This window comes from Numida meleagris, chromosome 3, assembly GCF_002078875.1.
Source record: "Numida meleagris isolate 19003 breed g44 Domestic line chromosome 3, NumMel1.0, whole genome shotgun sequence".
NCBI lineage: Eukaryota > Metazoa > Chordata > Aves > Galliformes > Numididae > Numida > Numida meleagris.
The window spans coordinates 76,621,912-76,641,638 of record NC_034411.1 but is presented as its reverse complement, the minus strand read 5'-3'; the positions used below and the strand labels follow the sequence as shown (position 1 = coordinate 76,641,638).

General features: G+C 38.6%; 2 protein-coding genes across 2 annotated transcripts in view; one reads left to right on the top strand and one right to left on the bottom strand.

The window, feature by feature from the left end:
* Positions 1 to 531, bottom strand: part of CGA (glycoprotein hormones, alpha polypeptide) — a 35,263-nt gene extending 34,732 nt beyond the window's left edge. Inside the window, exon 1 of the mRNA XM_021389453.1 lies at positions 22 to 531. The gene's annotated coding sequence lies outside the window, so the exon portion shown is untranslated. The remainder of the gene's footprint in view (positions 1 to 21) is intronic.
* The window catches only part of ZNF292 (zinc finger protein 292), a 58,831-nt gene that overhangs the window by 600 nt on the left and 38,504 nt on the right, over positions 1 to 19,727 (top strand). The window lies entirely within an intron of this gene.

Sequence of the window (19,727 nt, the reverse complement as noted above, 5' to 3'; positions counted from 1 at the left end):
CCGTCCCCTGCGCTCCCGTACCCCTCCTCCCAGGGGGGCGGCGGCTTGGGGGCCCGGCTCCTCTGCTGGGGAGAAGCGGGAGCGCGGCCCAGGTGCTCGGGGCCCTCCGTCGCTCAGTGCCTTATCTCGTAGCCCGCGGCGAGCCGGAGTCGCTGGTATCCGGGACGAGAGGAAGCGGTGGGAGACTAAACTTAGGGCTCCAGTGACGGCAGGAGGTCTGAAGGTCGGCGGTGCTGCCCTCCCTGTCGCTCCCTGCCCCCAGGACGGGGACGAGGGGTACCTGGAGCACCGGTGTGTGGGGGTGCGGTGTGCCGGGCGGCCGCCCATTCCCCGGGGCCCTGCGGCCTGCTGCTGCAGGTGCTGCTGCTGAACTGCTGACCCCGCAGCATCCCTCACCCAGCAAACTTCGATGTCGGCTGCTCTAAGGCACACTGCTCCATCTTAGCCGTGCGTGTGCCTGCGTGTTGCCCTCTTTTCTCCTGTGCGTCCTTTTTCGGCTGACATTGGGCATGACACAGTGTGTAAAACAATCCTTGGGGCACTGAATTTCTCTCAAACTCCTTCCATAGCTTTGGTCTTGGTTTTAACAAGCGGTGTATCCGATAACGGCGGTAACATCTGTTTACACATTGCTGTCAGCCATTCATGGAGCGTGGACAAGTTTGTAAAAGGTGGGATGGATGACAGTGAATTCAGAGAGGGGTTTTGATTGTGTCTTGTTTGTGGCTTCGTATCTTCTCTGAAGGAGTTTATTCCTGGTGGAAGCCATTATTGGGTGCCCATTTGCATGTCTGTCACTTCGTCACTAGCCAGGCACTACTTTTTGGTAACCAGGGAGATTCGCTTCCAAGCACTTTGAGCACGTTCCCTTCTCATGTTTGGTTTCATTCATACAGGACTTGTATTTTAGGTTCTCTTTCATCAAAACTTGTCATACTGTACTTGGGTAGAACATCTGCGTGGATGCACAGAAACGAGAGTGGTTTATGTTGGCTCACATCACTGTGTTCTCAGTCTGTGTGATCTTTGTGGTGGCTTGCTTAGATGCATAGTGGTGAGGTGGAAACCTGGCTCTGGCCTGGGCTGACAGCTGAATGAGCTGTTTGTGGGCGGACGTGGTTGGCCAAGGGGGAATGCAGACACCTTTCTGGCATCATGTAGATTACCGGTGTTAGAAGCAGATTTGTCAATTAAATTATGATTGCATGTACTTAGTAGCAGCTTAGTGAGATTTGATTGATTTTTAGCACTGAGTAAAAACTCCTACTACGATTATTATTTTAATGGCTGTTAACAAAAGTCCATTCTGAGGCCTGATTCTTTCTGAAATGTACACCTTTGAAAAATGAGTCTCGCTGTACTGAAAATGTTATGTAGAAATTGACTTAGATAAGAATCTGTGCTCTTTGGAAATGTCATTGTCACCTCTGTACCAAGAGAGCAGGAAGGCTGGACCTGTTCCTGCTGTGTGCAGGCATCACGATGTGTAACACTGAGAGCTGCGACGTGCTGTTTGGTGTTGAAAGACCTCTCTTTAAGCTGAGGTCTAAACAAACATAATAGAATCATTAAGGTTGGAAAAGGCCACTAAGTTTGCGTAGTCCAACCATTGACCTGTCACCACCATGCCCATTAACTGTGTCCCTCAGTGCCACATCTGCAAGATGCTTCATGCAAGAAGCAGTCATGTTGGCTGGGTGCTTTTCACACTGCTTCAACAGATTTTTTCAATCGTTCACCTGTGCTGATGGTGCCAAGATACTTGCTCAGCTTCTGCTGTTTCAGTCCTCTACTGGGGCTAACGCAAAACAGCGTTTACGGTTCAGAGAGTCGGCTGAGCTACTTAGCTTGTGCTGCGTGACAGATTATGAAAAATTCATGTATTGGTAAAAGCCATCTCAGAAATCTGTGTTTTAAATAACAGTTTAAGGGCATTTGCTATGATTTCTAGGATCAAGTCTTTGGATATACATGCATAAAAGAATAATTTGACTGCTCGTACTTACAAAACAGAGAGCCTTGTTTATATCTTAAGTCTGGAAGTGCAACACAGAGGAAGTATTCTAGTGTTTACCTCAGTGTGATTTCACCTACATGGTTTTCTTCATGCATAGTTTCTAGGCATGAAATAACTACACCAAACTTAGAAAATCATGCATTCTGGTTTTAGTTTACCAGTAGAGAGCATTGTTTTCTGTTGTTAACAAGCAAAGTTCACATGGTTGTGTACTTTAACACGATGTGTTTACACATTGATATGTGTAAAATGTCTTTTTAATTGTGATTCCTACTCTTCTGTTGTAGTTTGGAAGTTAGCAAATTCACAGCAGTTACGTTGTTGCAAACAATGTGTGCAGGCTAGAACTGAGAAAGCAAGTATCTTCAGATGTAGTGACTATGAACTGAAAGCGTGAATTTGCAAGAGTTCGGAATGGTCCAAAGAGAGTGGTGTTCTCATCACCATGTGGTAGCTGATTACATTCTTTTCTGACTTTGTTCTTTAAGGGTATCTGATTCTGATCTGTGTTCGGTTACAAAAGAGCAAAATGATTTTTTTATTCCCCTGAGGGTTAGAGAAAACATGATGCCAATGGGTATAGCTAATATGGTCAGTGTTCCTTTCCCATTTTTCATCGCCCGCTGTAATCTTTTTTTTTCTTTATTACCAAACAGGTAACAACATTTATTTACTAGCTAATCTGGTGTTAAATCATTGAAGTACTTCAGGTTGCCCTGAGTATCTTTCTATAGTTAGTATGTTTCATCTTGGACCTTATTAGTCTTACCTGCATGGCTATTTCTGTCTTCCCTTCTATTTTCTGAATCTGCTTCTGAGTGTTGCTTTTTTATTTTCAACTTCCTATTCTTTCTTCAGAGGGTACAAACCCTCCAAAACTGTAAGGTCATCAAGTTTGTTGTACTAACACACAAGTTGTCAACAAACAGCGAGTTATGTTGAAAATATGAACAGAATTGGAGCTGTTGCTCTGTCCTTCTATAATAACTCTGCTGGTACGTTTTGTTTGATCCGTTGGTTATCTTATGACTATTGTCTGCTTATTGTGAGAAAATCATGTGTTAAAATATGCTAACAAGTGAGTTTAGCCTTTGGTATTACATGTTAATTTTCTTTCAGGATAGCCTGCTTATTCATTATTGGCCATCAGCCTCGGGGTGTCTTAACACTAGTAGCAAAAGTAAAGTGCTGATGGAGAACTTTGGAGGAAAAAAAGGGACTTCACTACTTAATTTAAAATTAGAAAAAGAAATCCTGTTTTTTAACTGCTATTACTGCTCCCTGTAAGTGTATAGAGTTGCTGCTTTTAAAAAACTGATAATTATTATGTATTGTGGTACTAAGAAAGTATTCATTAGGGACTGTTTGTATATTGGTCCCTCTGTAATACCTTAAAGCCCTACTCCCCTCTGTCGTGACATGCTAGATCAGGTCTTAATAATGTTGGGTTATAGTAATCTGATGATCATTAGTGAAAACTTTGAATTCATTGTGTATTGTTTACAAGTAATCACTAATGATTTGTCTGCATTGGAGATTACTTCAATTTTCTTCTGTCTTATTGCTTTTGGCTTTCAGTTTTTGTACATCACACAGTCTTCACAATGTTAGGATGCTGTCATCTTCTTTACTGTTGTTATCTTCCTCACTTTTAGTCTCCATATTCTCAGCTTCCTCTTCAGACTCAAGATGATAGAAATAATCTTCAGTTCTGTCCATAGAAGTTGAAATAAAGCCTGTTTTAAACCTTTCAGCGACAAATTCTGGATTTATCTCAACCCAGTGTGTCTTAATTCAATGACAAAGGAGTTTTTCACTAAGGCTTCTTTATTTTTTCCTGTAGGAGTTAGAGCATGATCCTTTGCCAAGAGTCATTGTACGTATAAAGACCTCAGCAGTCTTTGAAGGGCTTGTTTGCTGTTTCATCAATGAGCTGCAGTTGTGCTCTCTTTCCTCCTGATGTGACCATAAGATCAGTATTCACTGGCAGCAAGAAAAACACTGTCAGCAAAATTTCAGGTGCTCTTTTAGTAGAAGGTGTCTCCTCTTAATAGAACACCTCGACACTTATTCCTGACGGCATTCGCCAAACTCTTCATTAAGTCTGTAGGTTGATATACCCCCTTGATTTATTTATTTCTTTTAGCTCAACAGCTAATCATGGTCTTTACATGATGCAGTCCTGTACTCCTGGAATGCAGTGAGCTTTTTGGTGATACCAGCAGAAAGATGCTGGTCAGGTGAAGCTCTTCATTGGTATGTGAAAACCACACAGATGCATTGCTGTGCATTGACCATCGGTGACCTGGGGTCTGTTCTGTGGAAGGCTTTGTGGTCGTGCTATTTCTTGAGCTTTCGCTTCAGTTATTTCCTGTGTAACCAGGTTTCTGTCTCTTCTTTTCAGTATGTACTAATGCTATAGCTCTCTTCCATGTTTCTTCTAAAAAGTGTTTTCTTTTGAGTCCCGAGAGTGATTTCTGCATTGAGCATCTGCTTTGATGTATCCATCCTTGCATTTCTATTATGCTGTATTTCTTCCTGATCTCACAGCTAATATTTTTGTTTTCACATAATACCACTTTGAGGGTAAGATTTGCGTAGTAACTTCTATTCCTTTTCTGTTTTACATGTATACCTGTGACCTCCAGATAATCTGCCATGTAGGAGGTGCATACAACTGCCAGAAATTACAGTCCTCTCAACTCTAGTATCCCACATAGATTTCCAAGTGTGTAAAGGAAAACAATTGTAATCAGTGTCACATCTCATTCAGATGTTGAGCTGCTTCAGGCGTGTTTGTGCTTATTTGTCTCTATAGGACCTGACACATTAAACCACTTGACTGCCTTACTGGTCTGCAAAAAGGCACCTCCTGATCTTTAAGTTATGCTATGAGAATCAGGGAATTGCTGTCTTTTTGAATAAATATGGTACAGGTGCTTATCTGTATAGAATGCATATGCATTTAGAGAATACTTTACTGTTTAGGGTAAGTGTAACCAACGACCATAATTAGTCTCGTTTTATCATTAGTAGTGGCAGAACTACTTAACGTCATGCCTGATTGGAGCTGATTTTCTTTAAAAGTTCTGTGTTTTGTACAGTAAGTTCATGTTAATGCAAATTTCCTGTATAAAAGTGGACATTATTGAAATAGTTAATTTTTTTCTACCTGTGTACCTCTCTGAAAATCATTCATTTTCTTTTCTAGTCATGTCAATTTGTAAACATTCTCCCGTGTTGCTTTTTCTTGGTGTAGATAATTTTATTCCAGTATGTTTGAACATGAAAATTTCAGAGATGTGATACACTTTGATTCTGGGGTATCTAAGATGTTCACGTAGTGCACATAGTACCATTTGTGTTTTGCTCTTGTCACATCAATTTGTAAGTGATACTGTAGCTCAAGTCTAATCATCTTACAAAATGTAGTTCTTTGTGGTTTATTTGAATTGTTACCCAGTTATTTATTAGCTTGCTCAAACAGGTAGACCTGTTGCAGTTAGTTTTAGATGGCTGTGTTCTCTACAGTCTGTTCATGGAAAAAGACAAATAACAGCCTTTTAATATTACTATTGGGCAGGTGATGGGAATCTTAAACACATTTTGGTGGCAAAAAAAATTGAGTTAAAGACATGCTGTTACAAAAATTAAGTCTTTTCATTTTTCCACGTTGCTATCAGTGTAAAAAAGGAATGGTTTTTTTTTTTTTTTTTTTAAAAAAAAAAAAAAAAAAAAAAAAAAAATTCTTCTGCTCTAAAAACTCCTTAAAAAGAGGTAAAACTTAGGTAAGAGCAGTCATCGCGATGCTGTGTTTAAGTTCTGAAAGCTTTCCTTTTGAACTAGCTGGGTTTGGCAGTGCTTCCCCATACGGCATGTGGATTTGGAAGAGGTTTCAGTTATCTAGACTGTGATTCCGAAGCAGGATTTATTTTTGGTAAACTAGATCTGCAAATGCTGGTTTAAGCCATTCTTGAAAACTTCTGGTAAGAAAGATTTTGAAAACTCCATAGTTGATGCACTTCAGTTCAGTTATCCTTGCCTTTAAGGGTTTTCTTACTGTCTAACCTGATCCTAGTCTCTCATTGGAATTTAAGACTATTAGGATTTATCCTGTCCTAGGAGGTGTGAAAAGTATTCCTTTCCTAATGGAAGTACCATTTATGCTTTCAAAGCTATTTTTGTCTTTCTCCGGTTTTCACTTCTCTGAACAGACAATTCAGTAAGAAGGTGACAATCCATGGAAGAGTTAAGACGTAAAGTGTTTTTTTTTTCAGTTAAAACATACTATTTATCATTCCTGCTACAGTCTTGGAAAGAAAGGATGGTTTTCAAAGGTGTGACAAATAGAGGTAGTTCAGAAGATGGAGAAATGAAAAACTAATAAAACTTCCAAATTTTTACAGAAGCTCACCTTTGTATGTAAGGTGCTGCATTTGATACTGAAACAAGGCATTCCGCTTAGTGACTGCGCAAAGGAAAATTTTCCAGTTCAGCAAATATATATCTGGTGTCATAGCTACCCTGATGCAGAATTTTTGCTGAGTTAGAGAGACTTGATGTTTTACTGAAGTTATTAAGAATAACCTTCCTATCAGCAAACCATGATTTCTCTAAGAAATACTTTCAACCATTAATTAACACTCGCTGGGTATGAGGTGTGGATTACAGTTAGCTTTGCTCCATAGCATCTCTGATTTTCATTGCCCATTCAAAGATGAAGAAACATCTTGCTTTACCTAGTCCTTCAGTTATTTAAAAATAAAAATGTGGACATCTTACTGTAGTACTTACAGTAGTTGACTGTAATAATACCTCTGCATCTATGCTACCATAATTAAACATATCTGGTAGTATAGAAAATGAGTCATATATTTCTGCCACCACCTTTTTCCCACAATTCCAAACATTATTTTTACTCCACTTAAAAGCAGTACCAGTAATACTTGGATTCCTTTTACGAAGCACGATTAGCTAAGATTCACTCTTTAGAAAACACTAAAACAGTGACTGTAGAAAATGCTTATTGTGCAGGACAGTACAAGGAATGTGTTTTTGTTACCACTCATGTTCAGGCTTCTAACTGTATCAGGATATCCGTGTTGCATATCTTGGTTCCTTGTGAGGAGATACGCGTATGTTTGAATATTCAGGCTGTTGTTTCTCAAACTGCTGGAATCTTTATTTCCATTGTTACTGAAAGTCGGGTAATTTCATGTGGTCTTTCCTGTTTAATCTGCCATTTAAATGTGAGTTCTTTTCTTTTTTCTCCAGGCTTTATACATGCATGTTCTGTATGTTGTGATTCTTTGTAAGATTTCCGTAAATTAGGAATTAAATTGGAACCATTATTAGGAGACTGTGAGCAAGGTACTGCTTCTTCACTGTGATATACTACCTGAACAGATGCCCAGGTCATAGACACTGTTTCAAATTTGTGTACGTATGAAGCATGTCTTCAGGAAATAGTGCTCTAGGTGTAGATTTATATATATATATATATATATAAATCTAATTTATAAACAGTACTATAATTACAATATATATATATTATATTATATATATTGTATATATTTTCTATACATATTTTATATGTATACAATATATACATATTTTGTATATATAAAATATATATACATACAAAATATGTATATATTGTATACATATAAATATGTATAGAAAATATATACAATATATATATATAAAATATATATACATACAAAATATGTATATATTGTATACATATAAATATGTATAGAAAATATATACAATATATATATATAAAATATATATATTGTAATTACAGTACTGTTTATAAAGGCCTCAGTATAAACCCTTGAGCACTTAGAATGCAGTGTGGATTAAGCTTCCATATTTGTGAGGGAAGTTGGCAAGACATTGTCATCTTAAGTAGAGATTTACAACAACTGTTTACATGGTTTTTTAAACTTAAATTTACAGTGTGACGTAATTCCCTGTTTTATTAGGGTTGTGTCTTCGCATATGCTAAAGACTTAATGTCATGTGTTTTAATAAGCATGCAGGTGCTTTTCTGAGGTATGAAACAATTTTCTTCCCCTATTTCTCTTTCCAAACGTGCATTAAAGACAACTCAGTGGTATTAATTCTGGGATCTTTCATCACTGAGGATGAACAAAGAGCAGTGCTTTTATTGGGAAGAGTTAATCTGATAATGCCTAGCACTTGGCAGAACAAGGGCGTTCAAAAAGGAAGATATATGTGACATCAAAATGGAGCTTTATAAAGTTATACTATGACAATAAGCCTGATTCAGTAGGAAATTGAACTAAACTTACCAAAAAAAAAAAAAAAACCAATCATGGCTAGTTTTTGCAGGTTTAGTCTAAAAAAACTTTCTTCTCCATCTCCTCTTCTCTAAGATGTCTGGTCTTCTAGTAGGTAATATCTCTGACTTCTCTATTCCTTGTATGGAGCGAAACCAAATTCATCTTTCTTTATCAGAGAATTAAGAAAACCTTGTGCTAACTAACGTAATTCTTGCTTGATTATTTCATTTAATTATTCTGAACTAGTAACAATTCTTTGTCTTTGCAGGGCCTCACGTAACCCTGAGAACGTCAGTTCCAGATACTGATTCCTAGTGTTCATTCTGACCTAACTGCTGGGCAGCTGCTTTGAGAAATGTAACTCCTTGGAGTAAAGTTCCTTGGCTTATAGTAGAATTCTTAAGGATTTCTTTGGGATAAATAGCAGTCTTTATCTTGTAGCTCTGTTATATTTTGGGCTGAATATAACGGTTATTTTATGAGTTTTCATTTGAGCTAATTTAGCATTACTTTCTCAGACTTCTGTATATTATAAAGAACATAACTTGGTAGAACTGTTCTTGTCTTCTGTTAGTCAAAATGATGGAGAGAATTGCTTTTGGTGAATAGGTAAATTGTGCTTGGTATTTATGCGTCTAATGCACTGAATACCACGTTGATGAATCAGTGAGGTACATTCAGTGATCAGGCATCAAATCAAATTACCAGTGTGGAGTTCCTCAGCCTTGTGATTGCTGCTTAGAGCTTGTGATAGTACGCTGTTTTGTAACAGAACAAACACAAGGAAGAGGACAAAAAGAGTTAAACGCTTAGAACCACAAAAGGCATGAGTTGGTATGAAGAGAACAGCTGGGATAAAAATACATATGAATCAATGGCAGTGAAGATGAGGAAAATTTCAATCTGCAAATCCTACAGACCTGCAACTTGCATGAGCTAGTTGAAAATGGCATGGCAATTAAGTCCTGCTCTTGGGTACCCAGGCAGACTTCACAAACTGTATTGGTGGGATGACAGGAGATCCCAGTTCTGCTGTGGACTTTTAACATGTTCAGCAGAGAGCACAGTCTTAGATCCCCTCTTCTCTTGTGCATGGATGCAGTGCCTGTACATTGGCACTGCTGTAAGGATGTGTCAGGCTATTGGGCTCTCTGTAAATAACCAAATAAACAAATAACCTTTCTCCTAAGGAAGGGGATTATCAGTTAGGTTCTCTTCAGAATTAAGAAGCTTGGAAGAAGTTACATCCAGCTGATAAAAACAGCCAACGAAAATACCTAACGCAGATTAACTACAGAAATATTTATAATGTCTCTCTTTACTTGACCAAGAGAGCAGGTTCGAGTCATCCATATTCCAGGAAATTTGCATATTTTCAAATTGGATATAGTTATTTCTGGGTGCCTTCCTATTTTTAATCTGTCCATATGCCAGTCTGTTAATTAAGGAATAGGTAAATTAGATTTTCTGGCAGTGGATAAAAGTTGACTGTAATGAACATCCCACCACATTCCAGAAATGCCTGATTAATAGCCAACTGCTGAATATTGTTTTTAGCTAAACACACAGAAACACGAGGGTTGGTAAGGCAACATGAAATTGAGACCTGAATGAGAACTTGAGAGAGAAACGTAGCCTAGGCCTATTCCATCCTCACTTGCATGTAAGGATGCAAGTGAGAAATCACGACGGCTGACAAGATCAAAAAGAACATATTGAATACAAAATGTTAAAAGTCTACATACAGGCATAAAAAAAGATAATTTCTATTGGTGTGTGTGGCAAAGCATGAGGCTTAATTAAGTCATTTCATGGAATTTAAAATAATTACTTTTTGAAAGATTTTACAGATAAACAGAGACTGTCCATTCATTCTCCAAGCAATTCTAGTTCTGTTTTAAAAACTAGCTGGATTTTGAACCTTAATTGGAATAGTGACAGAAGAATGTTGGGAGGATTGGCACCTTTTATTTTGCATCAATTTAATAATTAGCAGTCTGAGCTCATGCAGTATGTTCAGCTTGCCCAGATGAAAAACTTACCGATTGCTTGCTCCTTTGAGAAATATGGAGAGAGAAACATCTATCTGTTAACGGAAAGCTCCGTGGTTGCTAATTAACTTTCTAGAGAGTTGACTTTTATCCTTGCTTTTTTTTATGGTATTTTATTGGGGATAGTAGATGACAGAATTATTGCTCTGAGAGCTGTAGCAGCCTTGAGCCCCAGAAATGGCTTTTCTGCTGCTTCTGTATCGACAGAAGTGCTTCTTTCAAACTGTTCCAGAGTAGACTCTGCCTTAGAAATGTAAGTGTATCTGGACTGCATGCTGATATCTGGCTTAGTTTAATATCTGTAATTTGGGGCAGCAGCACTTCACTGCAGTTGAAAGTTACACGCGTTAGGAAGCAGGTCTGAGTTGGGTTTTTTTTTCCAGTTACTGTTGTTACTTTATCTGCCAAGTGAAGTAGAAATAGTTGGATAAGAGGCCTGTTCAACTTCATGTGCTTGTGTGCTGAAGGCTCCAGGCGCTGGTGTCCTTCTAAACTGTCTCTTACAGGAGTTGCAAATAGAAGTTAATCTTAACGGTGAGCTCATTTGTTGCCCATCATCATTACACACGTTCTTCTTGCAGTTGGTCCCAAGTCTCTTCACCAGAGATGTGCAACTATGAGGTGTGTTACGGTAAAGTAGCTGGTGAAGAACCATCAAGATCATGAAAGCCTTATGTAATGTAAATAAGTGTAGAGAAAGGAGGGGATAGTTCAAATAATCCATGCACTCATGCATCTTCAGAAGCATTGACATCTGTTGAGTTAGTGCATATTCATGGTAAGCAGAACCACGGTGAGATTTCCAAGAGATTGCCATGAAGCAAAGTAACTCATGATTATTCTTAATGACTTTCTGTCTTTTTCCTCAGCTTTCACATTTTGTGATTTTCACGGGGTGATAGTCAGTAAACTTATTTTACATAATAAACTACAATTACATTGATGTATGAATGTGTAGGGGTTGAACAGAATGAGAGAATGAATCATTCATTGCAGGGTAGTTGATCACCTTTACTGGATTTCAGATGTACTCTAATTCTTGTTATTGCATCAAAATTGATTAGAAGTTAGTATCAGTTCTTTAGCCATTACTTTTTCCGGGAGGGGGGGAAAAAAAAGTATTTCTCTGAACTTATTGTTGTCTTCAAAAATCTCCAGTGCGATTGCTTTCCTTCAGTACTGGTTTCCAAATGAGTTACTGCAAGATAATTGTATAGGGCCTGATTTCCTACTGCTTCTGCATATCTCCTTTTCTCTTTATGGTAAGGATTAAGCATAAAACTTTAGTCTGTGTCTTTATATTTTTGCAATTTTGCTGCAAGAAAATTGTGTCATTGTGATTTCTTTGTTCTGGTTTGAAAGGCAACATTTCAGCTTTACGTGGTTGTTCGGAAAACTCAGGCCGGGGAAAAAGATGAGGATGGTGAGAAGAGAGTGCTTATTTAAAAAATGTTATATTGGCTGAGGACTGTAGATGGATTTTATTTTGTATTGCTGCTTTGTAGAGTGCCTTTAAAAGTGTTCAGAAAACTAGTACTAAGCTGACTGAGCTAACGCCTGAACATATTAGTTCTTTGTAAACAATGGTCATCTATACCAGGGGGTAGATACCTGTGTATCCAAGTACAACAGATACAATAATTCAGTGCCATCATGCAAGTGATACTCAGAGTGCAGAACAGACTGTCTGATCCCAGTGGGAGAGGAAATGCGAATAAAGGCAAGAGTATATAAACTTTCATGCTTATATGCTATAACAAAAATATTTGTTATTAAATCTGTGTTCAGTAGATGGAATGAGAAGGTGAATGGTTGAAAGAACAGTTTCCAGATAACGTAGCATATCCATAAAAATTGTGTACATCAGATTAGTGAATGCCTATAGATTAGTGCCATGGGTCAGACCAGAAATTTGTTTTTAAAGTGGTGCTCTCATCATCCCTGCTTTTGTGGAACATATTGTGGAACACTTCAAAAATGTGGAAACTGGCTGCATTTGGGATGAAATTAAAAAAAAAAAAAAAAAAGAAAACTGTCAGGAGTGATTGCAAGCAACCTAATTCAGGCACTCGTAGGTTATCTGGTTACTGGAGCTAGCTGAAAACTACCCCAAAAAAAGATCTCTGGTAGTGTCAGAGTCCAGTTCTCCTGGACCAGGCTTTTGAGTTATTCAATGTGTGGTGAGTATAATGTTTAATTTCAGTACAACATAGCAATTACAATGGTCAGTGGGATTACAGCATAAGTGTAATGCCCATTACCAGTCTTTCTGTGCTTCACTGTCACAATTCTGGGCATCTCCAGGAAGGAATGCGAGAGCCTGCTGCTCTCTTCAGAATTCTTTTGCTAGTTGTTTGGTTTTTATACTCCTTGTTGAGTTGAGCAATGTATCACTCCTCCACTGCCAGTCTGGTTAACTCATGGAGATATTCACAGCTTTTTAATGAATGATTGGCCTCTTCTCCCAGGTAGCTAGTGATAGGACAGGAGAGAATGGCCTCAAGTTGCACCAGGGGAGGTTCAGATTAGTTATTAGGAAGAATTTCTTCTCAGAGTGATTAGGCATTGGGACAGGTTTCCCAGGGAAGCAGTGGAGTCACCATCACTGGAGGTGTTTAAGGAAAAGGTATGCGTAGTACTTAGGGACGTGGTTTAGTGGGCAATGTTATTAGGTGCGTGGTTGGACTGGATGACGTTATTAAGGTTGGGAAAGACCTCTGATTGTATGGTTTTTGAACTTGGGGAGAAACAGTCCACCAATTGGTCCTTTCAACTGTTGCTAGCTGTTTATCTAAAATAAAGGCTGCTCTGTGGTCCCCTTTGTGTTTAGATGGTCAGCTTCTTTACAGCAGCTGTGGTCAGTCACCCCCTGCATTATTCACTGAACTTCATGGGTGCATCCTCCTCGCCCATCTCCACTGAGCCTCCTTCCATTGTAGGAGTTTACTGATCCATTACATTCCACCTGAGGGGTTTAGTCCTCAGCATGTTCAGCACGAGCCCTTCTGCTGTATGGATCCACTCTTTCTGGCTTGCATTGCACTGGAGTGCTGTATGCTCATGTGAAATTTTAGGGGGACCAGCAGTTACCTGCAAACTCATGCAGTGTGTAGTTCTTAAGTTTTTGCTGTTCGTGAGCATCTTTGAATGCCTCTCTTGACTTGGAGTTGTTCTTGGACTCAACAAATTCAGTTCTCACTAATTCTGACTTGCATTTGCTTTGCTTTTAACTTCAGGATAGAGCAGCCAATGTCTGCATGGGGGTTTCCTCCTGTAGGAAACCTGCTTTAGCGGATTGATTGATCTCGATGATCTCCAGAGGTCCCTGCCAACCCCTGTGATTCTACAGGTGGAGAGCAGTTGGAATTTTCTGCTTGACAGAAAAGGAAAAAAACAGAGGAAGATTGGAACTGCTGCCTGTTAGTGAGGCAGAGGAATAGTATTGGGGGGGGGGAAAAAAGAATTGGGTAGTTCTGCACTGTACCTGCTGAAACTGAGAATGAAAACAATTGCTTAAATGTGATCAGGTAGTAAGCAATAGAGTTAAGAGTTTGGCTTCAGTCCTCCCTTCTAGGCTCAAGTCAATATCTCCATTAGAATTAAAGCAACATCAGCTGCATCTTCAGCCAAAGATTTCTCGACTTTCTACAGTTGTGCTTTGCTTAACGACTTCATTGTGAAGCAGCTTGGAAGGAGCATTCAAAGTAAAAGTAGTACAATGGCCACTTGAAATCTTGAAATGTTCTGAAAACTAAAATTGAGTAAAAATGGGAATTGATGTTCTTTGATCATCTGTTAATCCTAACTGTAATTTATATAGTACTTGCATGCTAGAAAAAACGTCATCGTACTGGATTGTGTAATCCTTTGTTTTATAAATGCAGTCTTATGTTCTATACCTGCTAAAGCTTTGCTGTTCTAGTCTGGGTTATGCTGCATGATAATACTAACCATCTAAGAGCTCATCTCTCAGTGCTTGTGTAGCTACAAAATTAAGATAATGATGCTAATCATTAGTAGACAAATACTGATTCAATTAACTAGTATCAATTTTGTCTAATTAAACTGTTTTGGAAGTGAATTAGAGGTACAGTTCTGAGTCAGTCTGTTGTAAAATGCCCACGGCTAGAGCTACATAATCTTTAAGTCCCTTCCAACCCAAGCCATTACATGGCCTCTCCATGCACAGATCTAGGTAATATAGGTAGACAAAATTAATTTTTATTTTAATTGATATTACTTGGTTCTTTATTTCAGCATTCTGTGAGGGCAATGGCATATCAGATAGTGCTGTTCTGTCTGATGTTTGTAGTGAATATCCATGCCTTTCTATGTACGTTCCGTTCTGGCCTAAGAATCACTTTGCATATAATGCAACCCAACTAAAAAAGCTGTAGGAAAACAAGCTGCTTATGTTTGTGTTGCTTTGTTGGAGAAGGGAGAAAAAAATGGGTTACTGTTATGGTGGTGGAGAAAAATGTCTTATTCAACGGGGTGACATCATAGAGATATGATAGGTAGACAAGATAATGTGTTTAGCATGCTCTTCAAAACTCTTTGAAAATCATCTCAATCATAGTGGTTGTTTAAAACGTTTTGAAAACGTGAAGTCCCATGGAAAGTGAGGTAGCCTTGTTTCAATTAGGCACTTTCTACTAAGTTTTCTTTAGCACATAGGACTAGTTCAGGAGCTATTCGAGTGGGTTTTTTTTCCTTGAATATTCTGTTTGACTGATATTCTCACTTTTATAGTCTTGTCCTCATGCAGTGTGGATGTAAATGCTTGTTTTGTCCTAGCTATTCCTTAGTGGTCTCTAACTTCCTTCTCATAGCCTTTCCTGGGAAACTTACCTGAAGAATGCTTTTTAAAGCATTAATCGATGCTTATCCAAAGTTGCAAATTACAGGCAAGTTTTAAGATTCCTGCTTTTTATGTGATGAAAGGTTTGTTCTCCATCTTCTGGTAGAACACTGAACAACAAGGAAAGAAAACGGTTCACAGAAAGTGGTCTTCGGCTTTAAGAATTGTAGATCACTGAGGCCGAGAACAGTGGTATTTAAACACCGATTAAGATTGTTCAGGGATTTCTTGAAGTGTAGTTTTGCTGGGAGACTTCACAAAGAGATCGTGTGGTACTGGTGCATCAGTACCAAAGCCTCTTGCCTCCAGGCATATCTGAACTATCGTATCTAATGCATACCTGGTATCCCAACTGCTTTGCTTAAAAAACAACAAAAAAAAAACCCACGTAGGACTACTCTCAGTCAGTCTATTTTCCTCATAGTGCAAAAGAAGCATGACAGATAACATTTCTGTATTCATTTTTATTTCTCATGGCCTGGAAATGGGCCAACTTCTGTTTAGGGGCTGTGGAGCTTTGAGGTCATGGCTGGAGGTGCAGTGAATAGTTGGGGCTAGAAGCCCGGCTTGGTTTGTAAGCTGTCATAAACTGTACCTTAAAAATAGTCTGCTATCAGCTTTCTAGGAGTTTGAAGGATATAGTCTTCATTATATGCTCGGTTCTTTAGTGGTTATTGTAACCTTTGAAGTTATGCTTCAGGCTGACACGGTCTTACTCTGAAAAACTCAGCCCTCAAAAGTGATCTTTGAATGAGAAGAAGCCCAAGAACTGCCAAAACAATACCAGCTGTGTTACCCTGGAGAAGTTTTTATTCCTCTGCTGTAACATTAGAAGACATTGGCAACGTCAAGATTGTATACCTACCTACTTAATCAGAATACAGATCAATTTAGATGTAGTTTTATGTTCCTTGTGTTTTATCCCCTAGGTTCAACAGCTCTGTCAGGAACTAAGCTGTCTTGCAGTTTGTGGCACTTGTTTACTCTCCGGTACCCATGCTCTTTTACAAGTCCCTGAACTTGTCACCTCCGCATGCAAATGGAGAAATTCCTTCTTGCCTTGAAGAGGAGAAAATATCCTAAAAAGAAAAAAAAGTATTTCGTCATTGCATATTTATTCCCGTAAATATGAGTCTTGCTTACAGTAGAAAATTCGGTGTTTTTCCAGTCCTTTGATAAAAGCCTTTTATTTCTCACCTTACTGTTCTATCTCTGATCTAAGCAGTTGTTTTGTAACATATAACAGCTTAATTTTCATATTGCTGTTCACACACCGTGTAATCATTGGAAATTTTCTAACACTGTCCTATGAAATACTTTAGGTTTATATGGAACTCCTGTAGGTACTGTGCTAATGTTAAAAAGTCCTATTGTATTTATTTTTAAAGAAATATGTTAACTCTCACCTTGGAGTGACCACCATCTCAACCTGGATATTCAAGGGACAGTTTTTGAAGCTTCTATGTCTGATGGCCTGATTGCCCAAATTGTACTTCCGTTGCAGCTTCCTGAGATTGCAAAGTACTTTGGTGTCTGTAGAATCAGGATGAGCATCCTTAGTGAGAATACAGTGTTCTCCATTGTTTGTGCACAGTTGCCTTCCTTGCTTCCTTCTTGGACAGCTGCACATCTGAGGTGCACTGATATCACTCCTTGGAGATCCCAGTTTGGAAGGCAAGTGTATTTGATGAGCGTGTGTACTGTGGGGGAAGTAACTGGCAGAGTCTTTGAAGTCTGAGCATAGAGGAGCGTCTGTGTGACTGGTGAACAATCCTTCATGCAGAACCATAGATACTACAAGAACTTCATTGGTTTAACAAATGTTTTGTGATGCTTTTACTCTCTGATGTAGAAATGTCCTTCTAAAAGAAGTGTTAACTATAAATTAAACCATCAGAATAAAATAGTTCAGTGGGGAGAAACCTACAGATATCATCTAGTCCAACTGCCTGATCTCCTAAGCGCTAACCAAAAGTTAAAGCACATTGAGGGCATTATCCAAATGCCTCTAGAGCACTGACAGACATGGGACATCAACTGCCTCTCTAGGAAGCCTGTTCCAATGTCAGACCATCCTCAAAGTAAATGAATTTTTCCTGATGTCCAGTTGGAACCTCCCCAGCACAGCTTTGTGCTGTTCCCATCCTGTCATCGGTTACAGCACATCCCTCTGGGTCCGCTCCTCAGGGAGCTGCAGAGAGCAATGGGGTTGCCTCGCTCTCCTGTTCTCCAGACTGGACAGCCCAGTGTCATCAGCATCTCCTCACAGCACCTGCCTTCCAGCCCTGTTACCAGTTTCCTTGCCCTCCTTTGGCAAGGAAAGTTTACGTGCTTTTTCAAATGCTGTAATGTTTTCTTTTGATCACCTATTCTAGGGAATGTACTTAAGTGGGGAGATTGGACCAGATCATCTCCAGATGTCCCTTCTAGCCCCTATGATTCTGTGATTCTGATTAACAGTTAAACAGAGGCAATTAGGTGTAACTCATAACTGCTGTACCTTAAGAGAAGTCAACAATGTGAAACTGAAATATTTTCAAAGAGGAGCAGACTTGAGTTTGGGGATTGAAAACTGATTTAAGATTAGAGATCTTGGGGGTTAGTATTGCGGGTCTTGAATTTACTACCTGGGCTGTTTTTCATTCCTGAATAGCAGATGGTTCCTTTGCTGGAGAAGGATTATATCAGAGAAACTACCTAGGCCTGCTAGTCAGACTTCTAAATCCTTACATTCTGTTAATGATTACCTGCAAGGTACAGAGATGAATGGAAAAGACAGCAAAATGAAATACACATTCACGAAGGGGAACAAACAATTTTAGCAAGAGGAGTTCAGTAAAACCTCACTTGTCTGAGCTTCAGTTAAATTAATTTTGAAGAGTCAAACCCAGGAATATGGAAGTTAACACAAGAACGCAGAAACTGGTAGGATACTAGATATAGATACAGTGTATAGCCTTTCTGTTCACATTTCAGTCCAAGTTTTGTTAAGGGTAGTCCAAAACAAGGTGTTGTGCTAGTAATAAAAGCTTGCGTGTCATCATTTGTTCCTTTTATGTTTTCTTCAGAGGTAAGTATGGCTGCTTGTCAGTATTCCTCACATTCAGCAGCAGTCAGTTAGCATAGGAAGGCTCTTTAAATAGACATGATGAACATTTTCATATCCTTACAGCTGCTGTGTCATCTGGCATTGCCTAGTTCACCTGGCATGTCGTTGTATGCTTTAGTAACTTGAACACAGAACACAGGGGAGAAAAAAAAAATGGTTGGTGTTGTGCATTGAATTCTTAAAATGCAGCTGTATGCATTCAGAAGACAGTTCTTCCTCATCTGAATTAGTACATATGAAATTTGAGGACATGAGAGTTGAAATATATGCAAGAACATAGTAAGTAATGTGGAGTTTTTAAAGGTCTGAGTAATACTCTTTTTACATGGGTTGGTAGCTGACCACAGGCAAAATACATTTCATGACCTGAAGGAAGTGAATACATATGGCCTTGTATTTCCCCACTTTGTGTAGGAAAAGAAAATGACTCAAATGATGAGAACCACTTAAGCAGATGGAGCAAACAGTTCACAGTGCTTCAAATTATACTCCCTCTTGCTTCTGTTGTACACTTCAAAAAGGCACTGTCTGCCAATGAATGTGAGTTTATAACAAGACCTACTATAGAAGTTAGTAGTTTCTAAAAAAAAAATTTTAATTGTGTCAATTTGCATATTTAGCTCTCTTGATCTTACAGTCAGATAATAATAGCACCACGGTATGATGACTTATTACTTTAAATAAATAATATTTTTCAGCATTCTGAATTGTCATTTACTTGTTTCTGTATGATACACACATGTCTGGCATTCCATTAAGAGGATTTTCTGCTTTTTTTTCTTGCCAGTGCCTGAAATCGTATGTAGGATTTTGACAGGAAATTCATCTTTTTGTGTACTTCCAAAAAAATGAAAAATAAAGATTTTGGCCATTGATTTTTTTAAACACTGGCAAAAATAATTATTTGAGATTTTTCCCGTAGCAGTCTTGTGAAGTCAAAGTCTTAAAAAGACAAACTTCAGAGGTTCAAGTGCAGTACAAAATTCATGAATATGTCTCTTCCCGTCTGACTTCCTATGCTTTTTAATTTCTGCTCCCTCCATCTTCTGTGGAGGAAGAAAATTCTCATGGGTCAATTTAGTGTATTATTTCTCTAAACCAAGAGTAGTGAAAACTTGTTAGAGTTGTTTGAATGTGATAGTATTGGTACAAGATTGATTTAAAAATTGAGAAATGAAGCAGGTACAGGAAAGAGACTGTCCAAAACAGTGATCCAAGAGTACCTTTTGGTTGTTTGTATTTAGTCTTGTTGCCTTGCAAAGATTGCACGAGAAAGTTATTTCTCTTCCACAGAGCAATGTAGTAGTATACCAAGGTGTCAGAATAATACAGAAAACTAACTGAGAAGACTCCTAAAAGAAAGCAAAGGGAATTTAAAATT